Source organism: Scyliorhinus torazame, chromosome 14 (assembly GCF_047496885.1).
Source record: "Scyliorhinus torazame isolate Kashiwa2021f chromosome 14, sScyTor2.1, whole genome shotgun sequence".
In the NCBI taxonomy this organism is placed as follows: domain Eukaryota; kingdom Metazoa; phylum Chordata; class Chondrichthyes; order Carcharhiniformes; family Scyliorhinidae; genus Scyliorhinus; species Scyliorhinus torazame.
The window spans coordinates 34721112-34742943 of record NC_092720.1 but is presented as its reverse complement, the minus strand read 5'-3'; the positions used below and the strand labels follow the sequence as shown (position 1 = coordinate 34742943).

The 21832-nt window shown below is 46.9% G+C and overlaps 1 protein-coding gene across 4 annotated transcripts in view; it reads left to right on the top strand.

Annotated features, from left to right (window-relative positions):
- Positions 1-5368: 5368 nt before the first annotated feature.
- LOC140389625 (plastin-1-like) overlaps positions 5369-21832 on the top strand; it is a 194578-nt gene continuing 178114 nt past the window's right edge. The window contains exon 1 of one of the 4 annotated variants that reach the window (XM_072473903.1): positions 5369-5511. The gene's annotated coding sequence lies outside the window, so the exon portion shown is untranslated. Of the gene's footprint in view, positions 5562-5585; positions 5824-21832 lie in introns of those variants that run through there. The other 3 variants (XM_072473906.1, XM_072473905.1, XM_072473904.1) reach the window with 3 other exon arrangements.

Here is a 21832-nt window from a genome sequence, read left to right as displayed (position 1 = left end):
TCCCTGTGGGCCCTGATGGAGATTAACTATCCCCTGACCACCGCCTTCAACGCCTCCCAGACTACCCCCACCTGCACCTCTCCATTGTCATTGGCCTCCAAATATCTCTCGATGCACCCCCGCACCCTCCCGCACACCTCCTCATCCGCCAGTAATCCCACATCCAGACGCCACAGCGGGCGTTGATCCCTCTCCTCTCCTAACCCCAGCTCCACCCAGTGCGGGGCGTGGTCTGAGATGGCTATGGCCGAATACTCCGTTCCTTCCACTTTCGGGATTAGCGCCCTACTCAAAACAAAAAAATCTATCCGGGAATAGGCTCTATGTACATGGGAAATGAATGAGTATTCCCTGGCCAGGGGCCTGGCAAACCTCCATGGATCCACTCCCCCCATCTGGTCCATAAACCCCCTAAGCACCTTGGCCGCAGCCGGCCTCTTCCCCGTCTTGGACCTAGAGCGATCCAATGCTGGATCCAGCACCGTGTTGAAATCCACCCCCCATTATCAAGCTTCCTACCTCCAGGTCCGGAATCCGACCCAGCATGCGCTTCATAAATCCGGCATCATCCCAGTTCGGGGCGTATACGTTTACCAGTACCACCCGCACCCCCTGCAACCTACCGCTCACCATCACATATCGACCTCCATTATTCACTACAATATTCTTTGCCTCAAACGACACCCGCTTCCCCACCAGTATTGCAACCCCTCTGTTCTTCGCATTCAGCCACGAATGGAATACCTGTCCTACCCATCCCTTTCTCAGCCTGATCTGATCTGCCACCTTCAAATGTGTCTCCTGAAGCATGACCATGTCTGCGTTCAGTCCCTTTAAGTGCGCGAACACTCGGGCCCTCTTAACCGGCCCATTCAGGCCCCTCACATTCCAAGTTATCAGCCGGATTGGGGGGCTGCTCACCCCCACCCCCCTGCCGGCTAGCCATCTCCTTTTCTAGGCCAGTCACGTGCCCGCGCCTCCCGCACCCTCCAGTCCCCCAGACGGCGGACCCCACCCCGACCACAACTCCTATTTCCAGTTCCCTTTTGGCCAATGCAGCAGCAACCCTATACCCCCCCCTCTCTCCCCCCCCCCCCCCCCCCCCGCCCCCGCTAGATCCATATCTAGCTCTTTTGCTCCCCCATAACACTCCCGTAAGTCAGCTGACTCCGGCCTCTCCCGCCTTCCCATCGACCCCCCCATTGTGGGAATCCCCCCTCCCCCTCCTCCCTGGCAGTCAGTGTGCGCTCCTCTCCAGTACCGCCCCCCCCCCCTCCGTCCTTCCCTAGCGTGGGAAAAAGCCCGCGCTTTCCTGAGCGGGCCCCGCCCCCTCTGGCGCAGCTCCTTTTGCGGCCTTACCTCAATTCCCCATCCCCGGGCCTCCCCTCCCTCCAACACCGATGCCCACACTCTCCCACAGTCTCCCCATCAAATCCCTTCACCCATCCCCATCCAGCACCCAACCAAGGGAACATTCCCTACACGTAGTGAAAACCATATATACAGCAAACATCCCCCCCCCCCAACAACAAACCCTCAATTTGAGTCCAACTTTCCAGTCTGTATAAAGCTCCAAGCCTCCTCAGGCGTTTCAAAATAGTGGTGCCGATCCTGGAATGTTACCCACAATCGTGCTGGCTGCAGCATACTGAACTTCACCCCTTTCTGATGGAGCACCGCCTTAGCCCGATTAAAGCCAGCTCTCATCTTGGCCACCTCTGCACTCCAGTCCTGGTAGATTCAGATCTCTGTGTTCTCCCACCTGCTGCTCCGCTCTTTCTTGGCCCATCTCAAGACACACTCTCTGTCCATAAAGCGGTGAAACCTCACCACTACAGCCCTTGGCGGCTCTTTGGCCTTGGGTCTCCTTGCCAGGACCCGGTGCGCCCCATCTAGCTCCAGGGGCCTCGGGAAGGCTCCCGCGCCCATCAGCGAATTGAGCATCATGCTCACATATGCCCCAGCATCGGGCCCCTCCACTCCTTCAGGGAGAACCAGAATCCGAAGATTTTTCCTCCTCGACCTATTCTCCAGGTCCTCAAATCTTTCCGCCCACCTCTTGTGCAGCGCCTCGTATGCCTCCACCTTCACAGCCAGGCCCAAGATCTCGTCCTCGTTCTCCGAGGCTTTTTGCCGCACCACTTGGATCGCCGCTCCTTGGGCCTTCTGGGTCTGCACTAGCTTCTCAATCGCCGCCTTCATTGGCATTTCGGTTTTCAGCTCCTCAAAGCAGCGTCTAAGAAACCCCTGCTGCTCCTGCGACCACTGCCCCCATGCTGCTTGGTCTCCACCCGCCGCCATCTTGCTTTTTCTCCCACTCACTTTTCGCTGCTCCATGATCCCTTTTTTCACCGCTCCACTCCTGGTCCAATCCATATACTGTCGGGGAGACCTTGCTGTCACCTTCCCACACTGGAAGCCGTCGAACAAGTGCCGTTGGGGCCCCTCTAGAGAGCCCAAAAGAGAGCCCAGAATGTGCGACCTATCCAGGCATGGCCGCAACCAGAAGTCCACGATTTACCATTAATGAGACAGGAATGCAGAGCTTTGATCTGACACGTTGTTTGTAGGGTAACTTAGCTCTGCTATTTATAGCATGCTATTTACTGTGTTTTATCTTGTGTTGTTTTTCCACCAATTTGACACTTAAATTTTAGGTATGCCTGGTGTTCTTTTCTTATGCTTCTCATTGAAGCAGGGTTGGCACTCTGTGTTGATAATAATCTTTATTATTGTCACAAGTAGGTTTACATTAATACTGCAATTAAGTTACTGTGAAAAGCCCCTAGTCGCCACACTCTTGCACCTGTTCGGGTACACTAAGGGAGAATTCAGAATGTCCAATTCACCTAACAGGCACGTCTTTTGGGACATGTGGGAGGAAACCAGAGCAACCTGAGGAAACCCACGCAGACACGGGGAGGATGTGCAGACTCCGCACAGACAGTGACCCAAGCGGGAATCGAACCTGCTACCCTGGAGCTGTGAAGCAACAGTACTAACCACTGTGCTACCGTGCCGCCAACGTTTGTAGTAGAGAGATATGCTAGGCATGAGGTTACAGGTTATGATAGAATAGATTTCTGCCACTACTGATGGTCCAAAGCACCTCATGGATGCCCAGTTTTGAGCTGATGGATCTGTTCTGAATCTATCCCTTTTGGCACAGCGGCGGTGCCACACAACACGATTGTTGCTGTCTTCATTGTGAAGATGGTATCCTGTCTACATAAGAACTGTGCAGTGGCCATTCCAACCATACTGTCATGCTCAGATGCATCTGTGACAGGTAGATGGGTGAGGCCAAGGTCAAGCAGACCTTTCTCTCTTTTTGGTTCTTTCATCGCCTGCTGCAAGCCCAGTGTGGTGGATATGTCCTTCAGGACTTGGCCAACTTGTCAGTAATGGTGCTACCAAGTCACTCTTTCTGAAGGACAGTGAAGCCTCCACCCAGAGCACATATGTGCCCCCACTACTCTCAGTTCTTCTTCAAAATGGGATCCGACATAGAAGAGTACTGAATCATCTGCTGAGGGATGGTAGCAGGTGGTCATCAACAGGAGATTTTGTTGCTTATGTTTGGCCTGATGCCATAGCACTTCATAGGGTTCGCAATCAACATTAAAGGCCCCCATGCCACTCTCTCATGACTGTAAACCATGAGGGCGGTGTGTGGTGCAGTGGATAGCACTGGGACTGTGGTGCTGAGGACCCGGGTTCGAATCCTGGCCCTAGGTCACTGTCCTGTGGAGTTTGCACGTTCTCCCCATGTCTGCGTGAGTTTCACCCCCAGAACCCAAAGATGTGCAGGTGAGGTGAATTGGCCATGCTAAATTGCCCCCTAATTGGAAAAAAATAAATAATTGGGTACTCTAAATTTATTTTTTAGAAATGACTGTAAACCACTGTGCCACCATCTTTGGTGGATTTGTCCTGCCAGTGGGACAGGACATAGACGAGAATAAGATATGCCAAGAGATGGTGATGGAGAAGTCTGGGACATCGGCTGATATTCTGCATTGTTCTGTCATACTAACAGATATTCATCAGCAATAAATCAATATTGTAATCTATATGGGGGATTATTGCTGTGTAATTAATTGCATGGGTATGACTATGTCAGGCTGATGCTTGACTGGTGTGTGGGACAATGCTCCCAATTTTGACACACGTCCCCAGATGCTAGTGAAGGGGACTTTGTCGTGTTAACTGGGCTGACTGTGCCTCTGTCAGATAGGTTGCCTAGCTCAATGCTGGGTGATCTATCTGGTTTTATTATTATTTAACTTTTTCAAAGCTGTTTGTTACAACTAAGTGCCTTGCTAGGCCATTTCAGAGGATAGTTAAGAGTCAAGTATATTGTTGTGGATCTGGAGTGCCACTAAGGTTATACACGTAAGGACGGCAGATGTCCTTCCCTAAAGGATATAACTTGAAAGGACTTAAAAGAAAAACTTTTCAATGTCATCAAACCAAAACACCACGGTGACTGCAGCAAAACTGGCGCCAAATAACCAGTAACATGTCATTTCATCTGAATATTTACAAGTGAAATTACCAAACAGACGTAATTGTAATTAGTTTTACATATTACGGTTTAAAAATAGGCTTTTTAAGAGTCTTCTTTTGGGCATTCCCTTAAATTGCCCCCAATCTTTTTTCAACAAGTTATGTGAGTTGTACTTGTCATCCTATCAGTAACCCACCTGCAATACTATAATCTCATGACCTTTACTAAAGAGGATAGAAGCTATGCAAATAATTGTGTGCCATTGTGCTGCATAATTTGTAAATACTGTGGGCATGATTGATTCATGCTGCTGTGCTTCCCATTCATCGTACATGTTTGCATCTATTTAAATATGTGTGGGGGCGCAAGGAAAACAAATAAAGGGAAAAGAAGTGGTGGCAAATGAAAAACCTAAAGTTTGAACCGGCTTGTATCTTGTGCGATAATCGGGGGAAACCGCTGCGCATTTCAAACATTTTCAACTTTCACTTTTTGTTTTGCCCTTGGAGCGCAGACCCAAAGCGACCGGTGCTTCTTTTGCGCATCTTTTCCTGAACCAAATCAAACAAAAAAAAAACCGTGGGATAAATGTTTTAAAGACACGCAGTTCCTGAAAGGGGGTGATGCAGCGCCGAAGTGAACATAACCTCGAAGGGATCTTACAGCGTCAAGCCCGGCCCTGGGCCTAGCCGCCCCAGCGTCCTGAGCCACCAGACCCTAGCAACCGTTGCCACCGGGCCTCTTGTGGGCGGCGCTCGCCCCGCCCCCAAGGCCGTCTTCACCTGCTGCACCAGCTCTCCCCCGGCCGATTGCCATCGCCCCCCTCTAGTTTGATTGACGTGGGCTGTGGAGGATGCACCTGAAGAAGTGGGCGGGGCTGTGGGTGCAGTGACATCACAATAGTGCTGGTCCGGGACTTGCGCTGCTGCTGCTCCTCTCTGTCTCTCTCGCAACAACCTGCTGCAAGCGGCGGAGCGCAGCGCCACTCACTCACTCAGTAAGTGGAGGACGGACCCTGCAACTTATTGTCGCCGCTTGACCACCCACCGAGGTGCAAACTTACTTGAGCTGCCGAAGGGGTGGGGGGAAGGTTGGCACTTTAGATAGGGCACGACCGCTGTCGGCCAGCTGATGGCCACTCGAATCGAGTCGTTTCCTGCACCAGTTTAATAATTGTTCAGATCAACTTTGTATGTCTGTTCTCTCGGATTGCCTACGGAATAGTTAGTCTAACTTTGGAGGTGGGATTTGCGATGCGCTCTCGTCTGGGTTGCTAACCTTTATCTTCAGTTTGCGCTGTGCGATTGCATTCGGTAAGAATGTTATTCTTGGATGTATAACAAATTTATGATTTCTTTTTACTGTTGTTGTGGCTGAACATTTTTTTAAAAAGTGTGAACGAATGAATTATTCAATTGACAGAAAACCCATTTGGCTATTGCAATAATTGGAAAAACAATACTTAGTACAAAGTGAAAATGCAAATAAATTAGATTTTTTGTAACGCGTCTAAATATTTTGGAAGACCTACACGGGGTTCATGTAGCAAGTCGGCTGTGTTCCCCTTGTTGAAATATGAGGGTATTCTTTATTGAGGATTTAAGTTTGGAGCTGTAGCTTTTTACGTATACTCGTGCGCAAGAATATCATGGGCGGGATTCTCCCATCCCGCGGTAGAGTGTACACGCCGTCGTAAACGCCGTCGCGTTTTACGACTGCGTGAACGGGCCCTCTCATGACTAATTCTGGTCCCTACAGGGGGCCTGCATGGTGCTGGAGTGGTTCGCGCTGCTCCAGCTGCAGATCCCGTCGTGAACTGTGCGCCGTGGGATCGGCGCATGCGCAGTTGTGCCGGCGCCAACAAGGACATGCACAGTGGCATCGGCACCAACGTGGGCATACGCAGTGGCCTCCTTCAATGCGCCGGCCCCAACGCAACATGGCGCAGGACTACGTAGGAAAGGAGGCCCCCAGCCACAGAGGCTGGCCAGCCGATTGTTGGGCCCTGATCGTGGGCCAGGCCACATTGGAGCCCCCCCCGGGGTCGGACCCCCCTCGCCCACCCCAAAGGCCGACACCCGACCCTTACATGCCGAGGACCCGCTGGCCCAGAGCAGAGTAGAACGGCGCTGGCTCTTTTCTTACAGCCACTTGGCCCATCCAGGCCGGAGAATCGGCAGGCCGGCTACATTGAGCTGCCCGTGACCGTGGCTGCGCCAACCATGCTGGCGCAATGGTGCCGATTCTCCGCTCTGTGGAGAATCGCGTGCTGGCATTGGGGCGATTCGGGCAGCCCGCCGCCGATTCTCCAACCCGGCACGGGGTCGGAGAATACCGCCCCATAACTCCGTAAAATCTCCACTAAAACGACAGCTGCGATATCACACAGAATACTCCTGGTAATGAAGCATCAAACGTATTTGATTGTTAAGGGTTAAATGTAAGTGTTGAATAATGCACTGGACACGGATGGATGATGGCATGCCAAGGTAGTAGTATTAGTGAGTGGATGGACTGCAATTGCCTGTGGCTGGGACCTGGGTTGCTGTGGGCAAATGATGCGCCAGAGGGGGCAGCAGGGTGGCATGGTGGTTAGCACTGCTGCCTCACAGCTCCAGGGTCCCAGGTTCAATTCCAGCCTCGGGTGACTGTGTGGAGTTTGCACTTTCTCTCTGTGTCAGTGTGGGTTTCCTCCAGGTACTCCGGCTTCCTCCCACAGTCCAAAGCTCTGTGGGTTAGGTGGATTGGCCATGCTAAATTGCCCCTTAGTGTACAAAAGGGTGCACTCTCCAGGGACTGGTGCAGACTCGATGGGCCGAATGGCCTCCATCTGCACTGTAAATTCTATGATTCTATAGAGGCATTACCTTTACGCAAATAAGTAAATATTGATCCCCTGACAAAAAGTGTACTCTTGCACACTTTGAAACAGTTGTGTAAAGGGCAGCATAAGCTGGTCTCCAGCCCCAGACTTTTACCTGGGGCAAGAGCACAGTTTGGAAATTGAGGGAAACAGGAAGAAAAATAATCAAACATTTTTATTTGCTGGAAAACATTATTTTCCAATAAATAAGTATTGCCTTAATATTTGGTTTGGCTTGATCTTTCCTATAGTTCTGTTCGGATGTTAATATGTAATTTTGAAAATTGATATATTTTCACCTCCCCAAATATGAGGGAGATTCTGCGGTTCTCTGAAATTCTTAAAATATTCGTTAACTATTTTGTGTGCCATTCAGACATTTATCAACGTTTTGTCATCAGACCAGAACCATTAGTCATTTTCGCTTTGCTTCTCCATCGACAATCTCCATTCTATTAACAATGTAATTAACATACATAGATTAACATAGAATTTACAGTGCAGAAGGAGGCTATTCGGCCCATCGAGACTGCACCGGCTCTTGGAAAGAGCACATCTACCCAAGGTCAACACCTCCACCCGATCCCCATAACCCAGTAACCCCACCCAACACTAAGGGCAATTTTGAACACTAAGGGCAATTTATCATGGCCAATCCACCTAACCCGCACATCTTTGGACTGTGGGAGGAAACCGGAGCACCCGGAGGAAACCCACGCACACACGGGGAGGATGTGCAAACTCCGCACAGACAGTGACCCAAGCCGGAATCGAACCTGGGACCCTGGAGCTGTGAAGCAATTGTGCTATCCACAATGCTACCGTGTAAAATTTGAAATTGTTACGTATATTAGGACAGATGACCAAAATCTTGGCCAAAGAGGTAGATGTTTTTAAAAAAATATATATTTACTAAAGTTTTTTAACACAATTTGTCTCCCTTACAAACAATAACCCCCCCCCCCCCCCGTAACAAAAAAACCACGAGAAATCGCGCAGAGCAAGATATATACATGGCAAAATGATATATTTACACAGCTTTGTACACTGGCCCTCAGCCGTACGTGCCAGTTTCCCCAACCCTTCATGTTATCTCTTGCTCATCCACCCTCCCAGGAAGTGTCCCCCCCCCCCCCCTGCCAAAGGTTGCTGCTGCTGCTGACCGACCTTCCTCTAACGCTCCGCGAGATAGTCTAGGAACGGTTGCCACCGCCTGTAAAACCCCTGCGCAGACCCTCTCGAGGCGAACTTAATCCTCTCCAACTTTATAAACCCAGCCATATCATTTATCCAGGCCTCCAGGCTGGGGGGCTTTGCCTCCTTCCACATTAGCAAGATCCTTAGCCGGGCTACTAGGGACGCAAAGGCCAGAATGCCGGCCTCTTTCGCCTCCTGCACTCCCGGTTCGTCCACTACTCCAAATATTGCTAGCCCCCAGCTTGGCTTGACCCGCACTTTCACCACCTGAGATATTGCTCCCGCCACTCCTCTCCAGAACCCCTCCAGTGCCGGGCATGACCAAAACATATGGACATGGTTCGCCGGGCTCCCTAAAAGAGGTAGATGTTAAGGAATTTCTTAAAGGTGGGAGAGAGGTTTAAAGATGGGATTCCTGAGCTTGCAACCTCGAGATCCGAAGGCACGGCTTAGCCATTTACAGTGGAGCAACTGAAAATGAAGCTATGCTATGGACAGAATGGGAGGAGAGCAGAGATATCTCTTGAGTTGTAAAGTTTGGGGAAGGTCACAGAAATAGGGAGCGTGAGGCTGTGGAGAGATTTGAAAATGGGAATGGAACAATGTAGGTGAGCAAGCACAAGGCTAATAGTGACTGGAACCTGATGCAAGGTATAGGGGCTACAAGATATGGATGAGTTGCTTGTGTTTATGTCAGGTGGAAGATGAGACCTGCCCAGTGTGGGGAATATTGCACTGCCAAGATCATGCAAAAGGATAGATGTTGCAGGATATGCCATTAAGTATGTGAGTTTTATTTTTGAAGTTGTCCCCTAATGTGTACGTAATTTCAGGAAACACTGTCTTTTCATGCTTTGACATAATTATATGTCAAAGCAATCAAGCACTATCTTTGGATAATGGGAAAAGAAATGGACTGGCATGGTCATGGACATTTAGTGACAAAAAACATATCAAAAGCAGTTTTGTGGGGTATGTTGAAGAATTGACAACCCATCGGCATTAATGAATAGCAACTGGCAGCTTCCAATATCGGGGGTTATCTGATACTTGTACACCTACATTTGTTGACAAACACACCAGTTACTGGTGAGTGAGATTCATTGCTTCCGCTACATTTTTGGGAGCAAATAATTGCAGCCTTATCAGGCTGGAGTTGGCAACCTGCTGCAGAATCAACCCAGACTGATTCAAGGGGGTGGGGGATTGCCTCTAATGTAGTAAAAGACCTACAATGCTTCATAGACGTATAACATGTTTGACTTAAAATGCCCTCTGAAATAGCCCAGCAAGCCACTCAGTCCAAGGGCAATTAGAGATGGGCAATAAATGTTGGCCTAGTAAGCAACACCCACATCCCCATGATTGAATAACAATTAATAAGAAATGCAGTCTGAGGGCAGAGGGATTCAACATTACAAAGAATCATGAAACACAACTGTTGAAAGCGAAATGATACTTAAAATCCTGATCTGTTGAATTAAATGGTCATCACATGAATTCAACACAAACTTTCAACATCACTTAGCATGCTGCAAGCCTGCTCTGCTATTCATTATAATCATGGCTGATCATCGAACTCAGTAACCTGTTCCTGCCACTTTTCTCCACCGCTCCCCCCATATCCTTTGATCCCTTTACCCCCAAGAGCTATATCTATCTAATTCCTTCTTGAAAACATACAATGTTTTGGCCTCAACTACTTCCTGGGGAAGCAAATTCCACAGGCTCACCACTCTCTGGGTGGAGAAATTTCTCCTCCCCTCTGTCCTAAATGGTCTATCCCATATCCTCACACAGTGACCCCTGGTTCTACACACCCCCCCCCCCCCCCCCCCCCCCCCCCCGGAACATCCTGCATCTACCCTGTCTAGTCCTGTTAGAATTTTATTTTTTTAAATGAATTTAGATTACCTAATTCTTTCTTTTTTTCAATTAAAGAGTAATTTAGTGTAACCAATCCACCTACCCTGCAACCTGTTAGAATTTTATAGGTTTCTCATAGAATTTACAGTGCAGGGGGACGCCATTCGGCCCATCGAGTCTGCACCGGCTCTTGGAAAGAGCACCCTCGTTAAGCCCACGCCTCCACCCTATCTGTGTAACCCTGCATCTAACCTAAGGGCAATTTATCATGGCCAATCCACCTAACCTGCACACCTTTGGACTGTGGGAGGAAACCAGAGCACCCGGAGGAAACCCAAGCAGACACGGGGAGAACGTGCAGACTCTGCACAGACAGTGACCCAAGCCGGGAATCGAACCTGGGACCCTGGTGCTGTGAAACCATGGTGCTAACCACTATGCTATCATGCTGCCCCCAAATGTTTCTCAGATGTCCCCACCTTCCATTCTTCTAAACTCCATGTAGCCCTAATTGACTCGATCTCTCCTCGTACAAAAGTACTGTAATCCCAGGAATTAGTCTGGTAAACCTTCGCTGCACTCCCTCGACAGCAAGAACGTGCTTCCTCAAATACGGAGTCCAAAACTGCACACAATATTCCAAGTCTGCTCTCACCAAAGCCCTGCATAATTTGCATCAAGACATCCCTGCTCCTGTACTGATTCTCTCATTATCAAGGCAACATACCATTTGCCTTCTTTACTGCCTGCTGCACCGCCAGGCTTACTTTTAGCAGCTGGTGTATGAGGACACCCAGGTCACGTTTCACATTTCCCTTTTTTGGGACCACTTTTCTCCTGGCTCTTTAGGAGAATGAACCAGTTCAAAACACCCCACTGAGGTAATCCAATCCCACTGAGATAATAATACTGTCGTTGAGAGTCAAAAGTTTTTTCCAATTTATTCTAAGGTTGAATATTTTGTCAGATTAAAGCCTTTCCTGTTCTAAAATCGAATTTTCAAAGTTTGGAAAATCATTTTAACCGATTCTATCTATTCCTGCCAGAAATATGACTGTCCAGGCTTCCAAACAAATTAATTGATTTTTGATTCATTTAAAATGGAATTGTGTAGAGCTTTTGTAACCAACTGTATGATGTATTTTGGGATTCAGCCAGTCTTTTATTGTTTAGTATCCTGAGGGGGTTAGAATATATAATCAGATTTGTCACCTCTTCTCTCGTAGATCATCTCAGGACAATTCTATTCGTGATTATGTGATGTTTTGTGGCAAGATTGGATCAGTGCGAATAAAGATATTGTTGGCTAGGAGGTTATATTGAATTGAACAACAAGACTTTGTGATAATTTCTTAAAAATTCCATTTCCTCCTTGGAAGCTGGCCAACCAAGTGGGAAAGCCAGTGATCGGATGCCACTGTCACAGTCTGTTTGAGGCCGTAATCAGAAAAGATAAGGTTTTGGCGGGAATGCGTGGGGGTGGGGCAGTGTGGTGTTTATCAGAGCCACAGGTAGTCATGAGACAAGGGAGTAAAGATTGGTGCTTGATGGGGGTGAGTGAGGTTTGGTGAGTGTCTGTTTCTACATTCATTTTGCTGACAGATTTCTTGACCCTGGGAAACTCACCAGTGTAGCCACCTGAATTGGCCAAGTCCGAATTTAAAATGGCGAACGGCAAAGGCTGAAGGGAAATTCAGCCAACACAGGCAGAAACCAGCAGGTGCAGGTTTGCTGTGTATTTAACTCTGCAAAAGCCCAGACAGCATCGATACCAGCGACCATCAGCATAATAATGTAGCAGCCAACTCCATACTAATGAGCAATCCCCGGGAACAATAGCAACATTTGGGACACACAACACTAAGCCAGACTCCCCGGCGTCAGCAGGAGCCAACACAAAAGAGGTTAACGAACACCTCCAGACCGCCCATCGATCAGGGAACCGCTCCAGTATTGGAGAAATCGAACCAAGCGATTGGAACGAAGTCCAATCACCTAGAACCAGGTACAGGGTCCGCCCCGAAAGGCGGGAAGCCCCACGGGACTATAAGAGTTAAGCCCCAAGTTCAAATCGCTCTCTTCTTCCTGCCCGGATCACCCAGCGCAACACGAACCAACGTTGACCGTGACCAGTGCAGTGACCACCGAAAGCCCGTAAGTCTTAATTCAACACTCGCTACGAGATAGGCTTTCCTACCTACCAATCTGTACCAACTTCGAATCTCGCAGACTCAGAACCCGAACGAAAGGCCATTTGTTCCCCTGACCTGGTGGGCCAGTCCGAAGTTAAGTATAGGCCTGTTAGTTGTAGAAGTAGCTTATACACAGTAATCGCTACTCATGCACAAATTCTATGTCTAAGCTACTTCTACAACTAACAGGCCTATACTTAACCTCGGACAGGCCCACCAGGTCAGGGGAACAAATGGCCTTTCGTTCGGGTTCTGAGTCTGCGGGATTCGAAGTTGGTACGGATTGGTAGCTGGGAGCGCCAATCTCTAAGACTTGCGGGCTTTCGGCGGTCACTGCGCTGGTCACGGTCAATGTTGGTTCGTGTTGCTGGGTGACCCGGGCATGAAGAAGAGAGCAATTTGAACTTGGGGCTTAACTCTTATAGTCCCCAGGGGCTTCCCGCCTTTTGGGGCGGGCCCTGTACCTGGTTCTAGGTGATTGAACTTTGTTCCAATCGCTTGGTTCGATTTCTCCAATACTGGAGCGGCTCCCTGATCGATGGGCGGTCTTGAGGTGTTCGTTAACCTCTTTTGTGTTGGCTCCTGCTGGCGCCGGTGAGTCTGGCTTAGTTTTGTGTGTCCCAAATGTTGCTATTGTTCCCGGAGATTGCTCATTAGTATGTAGATGGCTGCGACATTATTATGCTGATGGTCACTGGTATCAATGCTGTCTGGGCTTTTGCAGAGTTAGATACACAGCAAACCTGCACCTGCTGGTTTCTGCCTGTGTTGGCTGAATTTCCCTTCAGCCTTTGCCATTCGCCATTTTAAATCGGGACTTGACCAATTCAGGTGGCTACACCTGGCACCCTTTAAATTTAAGTTGCGTTCTCAATTGCCCTGGGAACCCGATTTTTAAATATTAAAAAACTGTGACGCCTCTCCATATCAGGATGCTCACATGCCATGCAGCTCACTGTCATAAAAATGGCAGTGGGGGGGGGGGGGGGGGGGGGCGGCACGGCAGCACAGTGGTTAGCTCTGTTGCCTCCCAGCACCAGGGTCCCAGGTTCGATTCCTGGCTTGGATCACTCTGTGCGGAGTCTGCACGTTCTCCCCATGTCTGCGTGGGTTTCCTCCAGGTGTTCTGATTTCCTCCCACCAGCCCTGAAAGATGTGCTGTTAAGTAATTTGGATATCTGAATATTCCTTCCGTGTACCCAAACAGGTGCCGGAATGTGACGACGGTAGGGGATTTTCACAGTAACTTCATTGCAGTGTTCATGTCAGCCTACTTGTGGCAATAAGGAAGATTATTAGATTATTATATGCTATGGAATGGGGACGTGTATCCTTACCTCCCCCACGTCAACATCCTTCCCATTGTGAAAGGATCAGATTTATTCATGATCCTCGCATTATTCTGAAAACCTTTCTTCCTATATGTAGTCTAATGCTTTGAGGTAATCATGTTGCTGCATTCTTTGCAAACTACCAATTGGCTTCATAATGTGATCACTGATTATAAATCATGATTTAAAATTCCTAACTAAACTGAGCTTTATGTTGCAATTGGCTGAAACGTTAATGCTTCTGATGATGCTCTTAATTAAACAAAAGCGAGGGGAGTGACACGTGCCTGATGGGGCACTGTAACTAAAACAAAACCTCAAAGGACACTTAATTAAGCTAAAATATATTTCCCCAGCCCCCATGGAGCCCACTGGTCATGGAAGGCTTGAAGCTGGCCAATGGACACCGCATGCTCCCTCTCCAGCGCCACCCTGCTGTGAATGTGGTGCGGTTCAGGAGCAGACAGTTGGGTTGGACAATCCCCTTGACCACCTGCTACTTGGACCTATTAATGGCCAAATTGGCCAGGCCCAGGAGCAGGCTCTCTCTCTCTGTCGCTCTCTCTCCCCTTGCCCCCAGCTCGCACCGGGCATGTTTCTGATTAGATGAGCATAGTTTAAGGAAGAATCTACATTTAAAAAAAAAACCCAACCTTTTAGTATAATAAATATTATATGCTACATGGATATATGTAAGACCGTATCGGTAACTTAAGGGATCATGTGCATGTCTATACTACAAAAGATCAGGAAGAAGAATTGAGGTGTGGTGATAATTGTAATGTTATGAAAGGCATGGACTGTATCTGGTAGCGGAAACCTATCCCCAGTCTACAGTATGATGGAACCTGAATAACGCGCAATTGAATGAATGGGCAGTTGACCCATTGTTGAGAACTGTGTCGATCCACCTGTTTTCCTGCAATTTAATTCCTGACAATATGAAGAGCTGATGGTGTGCTCAGCTTGATGGTCAGCCGTGCAACTTTGATCACACTCTTAATATCTGTCCGAACATGTTGCATGATTGCTAATCAGGAAGGTGAGAGCATTCCGTATGCGAAGTATACGCCAATTTAAATCAGTGACATGATTTTATGATGCTTGTTCCTTTAAAAAAAAAATATTGGTAGGTATTTTAAAAAGGAACTAAGCCACTAGGCATAATTAATGAGGATCTTTCACTTTAGCATTGATCCAGCTCGGAATCATAGCATAAAGATTTCTTAGTAATAGAATGTGAATGTTTTGCAGAGCTAATGAAAGCCAAGCACCAAGTTCATGGAGCACTGTCATTTGGTGCAGTGTCTTATCATTCACATTCGTAAACCAAAAAGGTTTTACTCTTTAAATGTTGTGATTGAAAATGCAGTGTACCGTAGTGTCAACATATTCTGATGGCTAACAAAACAGATTCTTCCTCTGAACCATTGTTTTGGAGCCAATTTAATTTTTCCTGGCTATTGAATTTACTAAAAAGTATTCGGGTGCAGATTGAGTGACAGCCTGTTTCATGTCCTATTTGTATTGGAACAATTTCCATTTTCTTTAGGTAAAGACGTGGCGGGATATAGAGCAACAGCAGGTCAAATCAAGTGATATATAGATTACCCATAATTAATTGATTGGGAGAAACAGCATTATCTCCCCGATTGGTTTACTCGTTCCTATTTCTTGAGACTGATTGAAATTCTTTTCCATTTCAGTTAGAGGCAGATTTCAGAGCATCCTTAACATTATTGCGACATATATTTTTTTGAAAATAGTTTTTTTTTTTAAATGTATGTTATAACCTGTCTGCTTACCATTGACCGGGGACTAATGGCAATCCCACAATCCTTTGGGAGTATGAGCTTCCCCAATGAGGGGGGCAGAGAAATCAATAGCAGATACCCTGCATAAATACAGCTGGCCAGTTTGGAACCAGCTATAGAGGAGTGAGCAGCAAGGCAGTTGCTGCTGCTGTTGTGGATATATATGTTATTGTAAATAAATGTTATTTCTTTCTATCCTTCAACTCTTGCTGGATTCTTCGTGGCCCTCACAAAAATGTACAATTGTGATTTAAAAATAGTTGTGCATGTGTGAGCTAATGTGCAAGTACAGTGCATTTAGAACTTTCAAATTGCAAAATGTATACAGGCCAGGAATGCAACAAAACAGCTGTGCAGGTATTATAGAATACCTACTGCATGTGACAATAGTGTCTAATTGTAGCCAATCATGTTTTCTGGTCAACAGGAGGGAAGCACCTCCTTGAAATGCATATCCATCCTGCTCGATGTCCTTATGCCACTGCATTTCTATTGTATGTAGCTGCTGAGGTCTGGCCTGACTATGTGGCAGCTCCCCAATAATAATTCAGCTCATGCCTTTTGGAATGGTAGGATTTCAGCAAGTGAAAGGTGCTGAATTCCAACCTGCCATGACATTTTTATATTAACCAGAGAAGCTTTCTGATGATGAGCGGCCAGCAATGGTTACTTTGTGTGATACAAGCAGCGAATGTTAAGTTATTATAATCAAAAGCATGCGACTTGCGTAATGACAGCTTCTTAAGTCTACCTACTAGTGAGCATCCAGTTACTTCCTCAGGTTTGCAGCTGGCACTCCGGTTTAGTTAAAAATACATTTCTATATGGCTTCCTCCTGTGCTGTAACAATCATGATTCATGTGAATGTGTGATGGAACTCTGGTAACTTGATATCCCATGCGTTTAATCAATATTGTTTCAAGTAGGACAAGTCTTTAGTGTCTTTTCTCAGGGAGAGAAACTGCCTTGAGGTGTCTCCATCCAGAGGCAGCTTCATGGCATTGACACATCTGGCTTTCCATAGTCACGTGACGAGCAGATGGATTACCTTTCTAAACCCAAACATCTTCCTTTTCATATTCAACAAAAGATACAAAAATCCCCTTTTTACTGGCGAACAAAAGACACATTTGCATGCATGATCCTGTGCGACTGAGTTAATACTCGTGCATTACCAACGGTTTGTTCTGCTCGTCAACCTTTGAAATGCATTGCACCCATCATCTTTAGACTGTGCAGGTTTCTTAATGGAACACATGCATGTTGACATTGGCTGTTCGACTGCGTGATTTTGGTTGTCCAGCGAGTGTTGTTCCTATGGCCCTTGTCTTGGTAACTGTTCCTTTGCAGTTTTTGGGAACTTGTGGACCACTGGGATCGATGATAATTCTGCACTCCGTACAGCTGGTGAGATCTCTTCTCCCTGACCACCCAATTGCTTTGGAGGAACAGCTTTGCTAGTTGTTTGGATATACCTGCAGTTGCACTGGTATATTTTGTTGTTCACTTCCACTATGTATGATCAAGGTGACAATTCCTCTATGCATGTGCCAAGTTTCCAAGTTGACTGACACCTGCTGAGAGCATTACTGGCATTCTGATGGTAAGCGCTGGTAATAGTTTGGCTGTCCTTTCAAACTGCAATTTGGCTATCTGTCATTTCATCTTGATGGTCTCACTCACACCTGTTACTGTTTCTTGTTTCCGTCGCTTTTTTTGCTTTTGGAAGAGTAGTTTGTAAGGATTGCCTTGTATACATCTGTGCTTGATTTGCTCACTCCCTTGATGAATCCTTTGACGATCTTTGCTACCATTTCATTCAATTGGTGATACTGCGAAGATTGTGTAGTGCTGAATTTCCCAATCCTTTGTGAATTGGCTGAATTCTTCACATGTGAACGGAGGGCCATTCTCACTCATCATAATGTTTGGAATGCCTAGCGACTGAAGTGGGCATCCATGCCTCCTATTATGTTTGTCATCGCTGAAATCAGTTGATCTAACTCTCAGTAGTCAGAATAATATTCTGCAGTGATTAGATAATTAATTTGCTACTGAAGTGAAAAGGTAATTCTCAGGAGGTCCACCATCTTTCTTCAATGGTGGGTCAGTGATGTTTTTGATCTGGCACCTGGACACAACTGCGGGCAATACGCCTTTCAAGCTTGCCCTGCCACTGAATACAGTTTAAAACACCCGGGTATATAATTAAGAGGTTGGGGCTGAAAGATTTGGTGTGGTTTCCTGCCAACCTCTGCAGGGGGAAACAGTCTGTTCTCGCCCTCACCACAGGACGTAGTCTCACAATGGCAAAACTATGGGCGGAATTCCCCCATTTTAAGTAGGCAGAAATTGCCAGTTTTGCCACATATCACTGGCAATGTTAGTGGAGATAGGATGGGAAGATTAATGCAGCCATTTTTTACTCGCTCAGTACTTGCAGCTTTGTATTTGTCCGTTCTTTAAGCCACTTTTTCACAGATCTGAGCCTTTTGTGTTCTTGCATTCTCAGTGCTTCCAGTGTTCAAAAACGTTATTTGTTTTCCACTTCTATACACCATGTTTCAAGTCGAAGGACCACCATCGTCTTCCATGTCTTGTCTCCATGAGAGACTTTATTGAACTACCCTAAAATATCTGCCTCCAGACGCAACTGCATAACATGGTCACATGACGACAGAAAAGCAGCTGTGCCAATCAGACTGGCTACATTTCGAAGCCCTAACAAATATTATGTGACTGTGGCAACTTGGGTACATGACTGATACTGCCGCCAGAGTAGAGACTAGACAGCCTAATTCTAACCTAGCAATATTTCGGAGTTTGTAATGGTGCTCTTGATAGTTCGTATTCTATAATTTTCTAAAATGTGGGCCTTTTGAAATTGATATCAACAGCTTCGCTACGATCACATGAAATTATCATTCAGAACAAAGTAAATTTTTGACCTGACCTAGGATTGTGTTGTCAAAATATATTTTGCTGTGCAATATAAAATGAGCCATGTTATTATGAAGTGTTTTTAATGTGGGTATAATATTAGTTATTTTGCTTATAACTGGATCAGAAAGTTCTGTTGAATAAATAACCAAGTTCTGATCTGTAACAAATGTTTCTTGCTAAAGATGCAGATGTTGTGAACAACATGTGAAAACATTTTCCATTTCCTGTCCTTGAACTGTTGTGATCAAAGATCTGTTCCAATCTTGTTTTCCGTTGTCCATGGGTTAGAGTAATTCTGTAGCAAGTACGTTCTGCAGCTCATTGTTCATTATTTCAGTGTACACTGTGGTGTTGAGTTGGCGTCACTGTCTGATTTTGTATCTTCTCCCGTGCACAAGGGAATGGGATGATTACTGGGCTTGAAATGGAGGGAAATTATGGATGCAAAACCTGTTGGGCATGATCCAATTGCTACACTGCACCTGAAAGTCTGCTCGCCGTGGCGCAGCATGCCCGATAAAAGCTGGGAGATCCGCTCCCGGGATCTACCCGGATCTCAATGCGTCGTGACATCTAACGTGATTTTGTGAGACATTGCAATGTAATATGGGCAGCACGATAGCACTGTGGCTTCTCAGTGCCAGGGTCCCAGGTTCGATTCCACGCTGGGTCACTGTCTGTGCGGAGTCTGCACTTTCTCTCTGTGTCTGGGTGGGTTTCCTCCGGGTGCTCCAGTTTCCTCCCACAGTCCAAAGATGTGCAGGATAGATGGATTGCCCATGATAAATTGCCCTTAGTGACCAAAAAGGTTAGGAGGGGTTATTGGGATAGGGTGGAAGTGAGGGCTTAAGTGGGTCGGTGCAGATTGATGGGCTGAATGGCCTCCTTCTGCACTGTATGTTTGATGTTCTAAATCCTGCCCATTGTAGGTGGGATCACGTTTCGGCAAATATGCATATTAACGCAAGACTGCTAGCCTTACTTTAATGTGCAGATCTGTATATAAACAGATTGCCCTGAAGCTTTGGGATTTATCCTCTTCACCTTTTGAGATATCGGGTGAGTGCCGTTCAGCACTGGTCACCACAAACGGGGACCAAACGGAATGGCACTTTTAGGAGTCTCCCAGGGGATCGGAGGTTCCCAGCTGCATGCCCTTTGGATCCAGTTATTAGCAAAATAATGAATATTATACCCACAATAAAAACACTTCATAATAATGTGGCTCATTTTATACTGCACATACCTTGGCACTGCTGGTGCCAATGGGGCACTTTCAGGGTGCCAAGCTGGCACTTTTTTTGCGTGCCACATGTCCAGGCTGGGGTGCCCTGCGTGGGTGTTTTTGGTGTGGAGGAGGGGGCTGGGGAACCTCCCATAGTGGCAGTGGGGTCAGTGGTCACTTTGGGGGCCTTGGAGATCAGGGCGCCATTTAAAAATGGGGTTCTGATATCTTACTACACTGGGGAGCTCCGGCAAGTGGAACTCCTCAGTGCACAAAACGGGGCTATGTGTGGCCTTTGGCTGTGCATTCCTGCTGAGGCCCCTTATACAAGAAAAGTTGCGCTGCGAGCTAACCCTAAACATGTGGCCAAACAAGCTCACTATGGGACTTTGTTCCTAATGAGTTGAATCGCGCCCATTGTATAGGTCTATTATATAAACTGACGAGACAGCTCTATCTCTCCACCACACCTCCAATAACTCCACTGCCTTCGTCATGGTTCAGTTGGAGTTTCCTTCAGAAAACGTTCAAAAAAGTGAAGCTGACTCCATATCTTGGAAATTGAAGGATCTCCCAATTGCTCATTTGATGAAGAACAGAGTTGCTGAGCTATAATGACTAGAAGGCCCTAATTTTGATCTATCCAATGTCATTGATCAGCTGGGCAGCAATGGGAATGGTATTATTGACATGCGTGCCCTAGGTTTTGGGGAAAGTCATTTCTGGTTCCTGCTCCTGATTACTATCCGTCAAGACAGCAGGATGTTGTCTGGCAGCATCTGTGGAGAGAGAAACATTGCTAATGATTCGGGTCAGTGACTTTCAGCAGAGTTGATGACTTGGCATTGTGGAGCAGAGGGATTAATGGGTGCTAGTTCACAACGTTAAAAGCAGCCCCACATCCAGTATTGGGAATGAACAATGGGTTTAGGATTTTTTTTTTTTTTTTTGCTTTAAAAAATAACATCAATACTTTAATGAGGTTATTTGATGTGGTTTAGTTTTGTGAAATTACATTAGTGCACTGAGAGTCCCTTGACTGACTTCCCCGATCTGGCAGACACTCATTTAGAAATGAGAATTGTTGCTCTTCTATGGCTCATTGAGCACAGAGAAGGTGTAAGATGCCAGCTGTTCCACCTTGGGTCGCATTTCATGTGCCATGTCTGGCACCTGCCTGTCCTCCGACTATAATCCACGCTGGAATCTGGAATGCTACCTTAGCGAGGGTCACCCTTTTCAACAGCTATTTATCAAAAGTGGCCAGTAATCAAGCTGTTGGAACCAAGCTTATTTCAAAGACGATGTGTTCAGACGACATGACCAATGCTTTTTATGATCTAATGATTATGGATTTTTACTGGAAACTTGCTTTCATGCACAAAGACTTTGCCAGAGCTGGTAATGACAAACAAACAACTTCTGTAATCTGATTTGACAATTCTTGCCCATTCTTGCTCACAATTTTATTTTGTTGTTGTTCTCCTTGCACATAATGGGGAGAAACCATGGAGAGAGGAAAAAGACCTTAACCTTTGTGCAGCTTTCTTTTCATTCATCCAGAAACACCACCTTCAGCCAAACCTAGTATGATTGGCAGGGGCAGCACGGTAGCATTGTGGATAGCACAATTGCTTCAAAGCGCCAGGGTCCCAGGTTCGGTTCCTGGCTTGGGTCACTGTCTGTGCGGCGTCTGCACATCCTCCCCGTGTGTGCGTGGGTTTCCTCCGGGTGCTCCTGTTTCCTCCCACAGTACAAAGACGTGCTGGTTAGGTGGATTGACCATGCTAAATTGCCCCTAGTGTCCAAAATTGCCCTTAGTGTTGGGTGGGGTTACTGGGTTATGGGGATAGGGTGGAGGTGTGGACCTTGGGTAGGGTGCTCTTTCCAA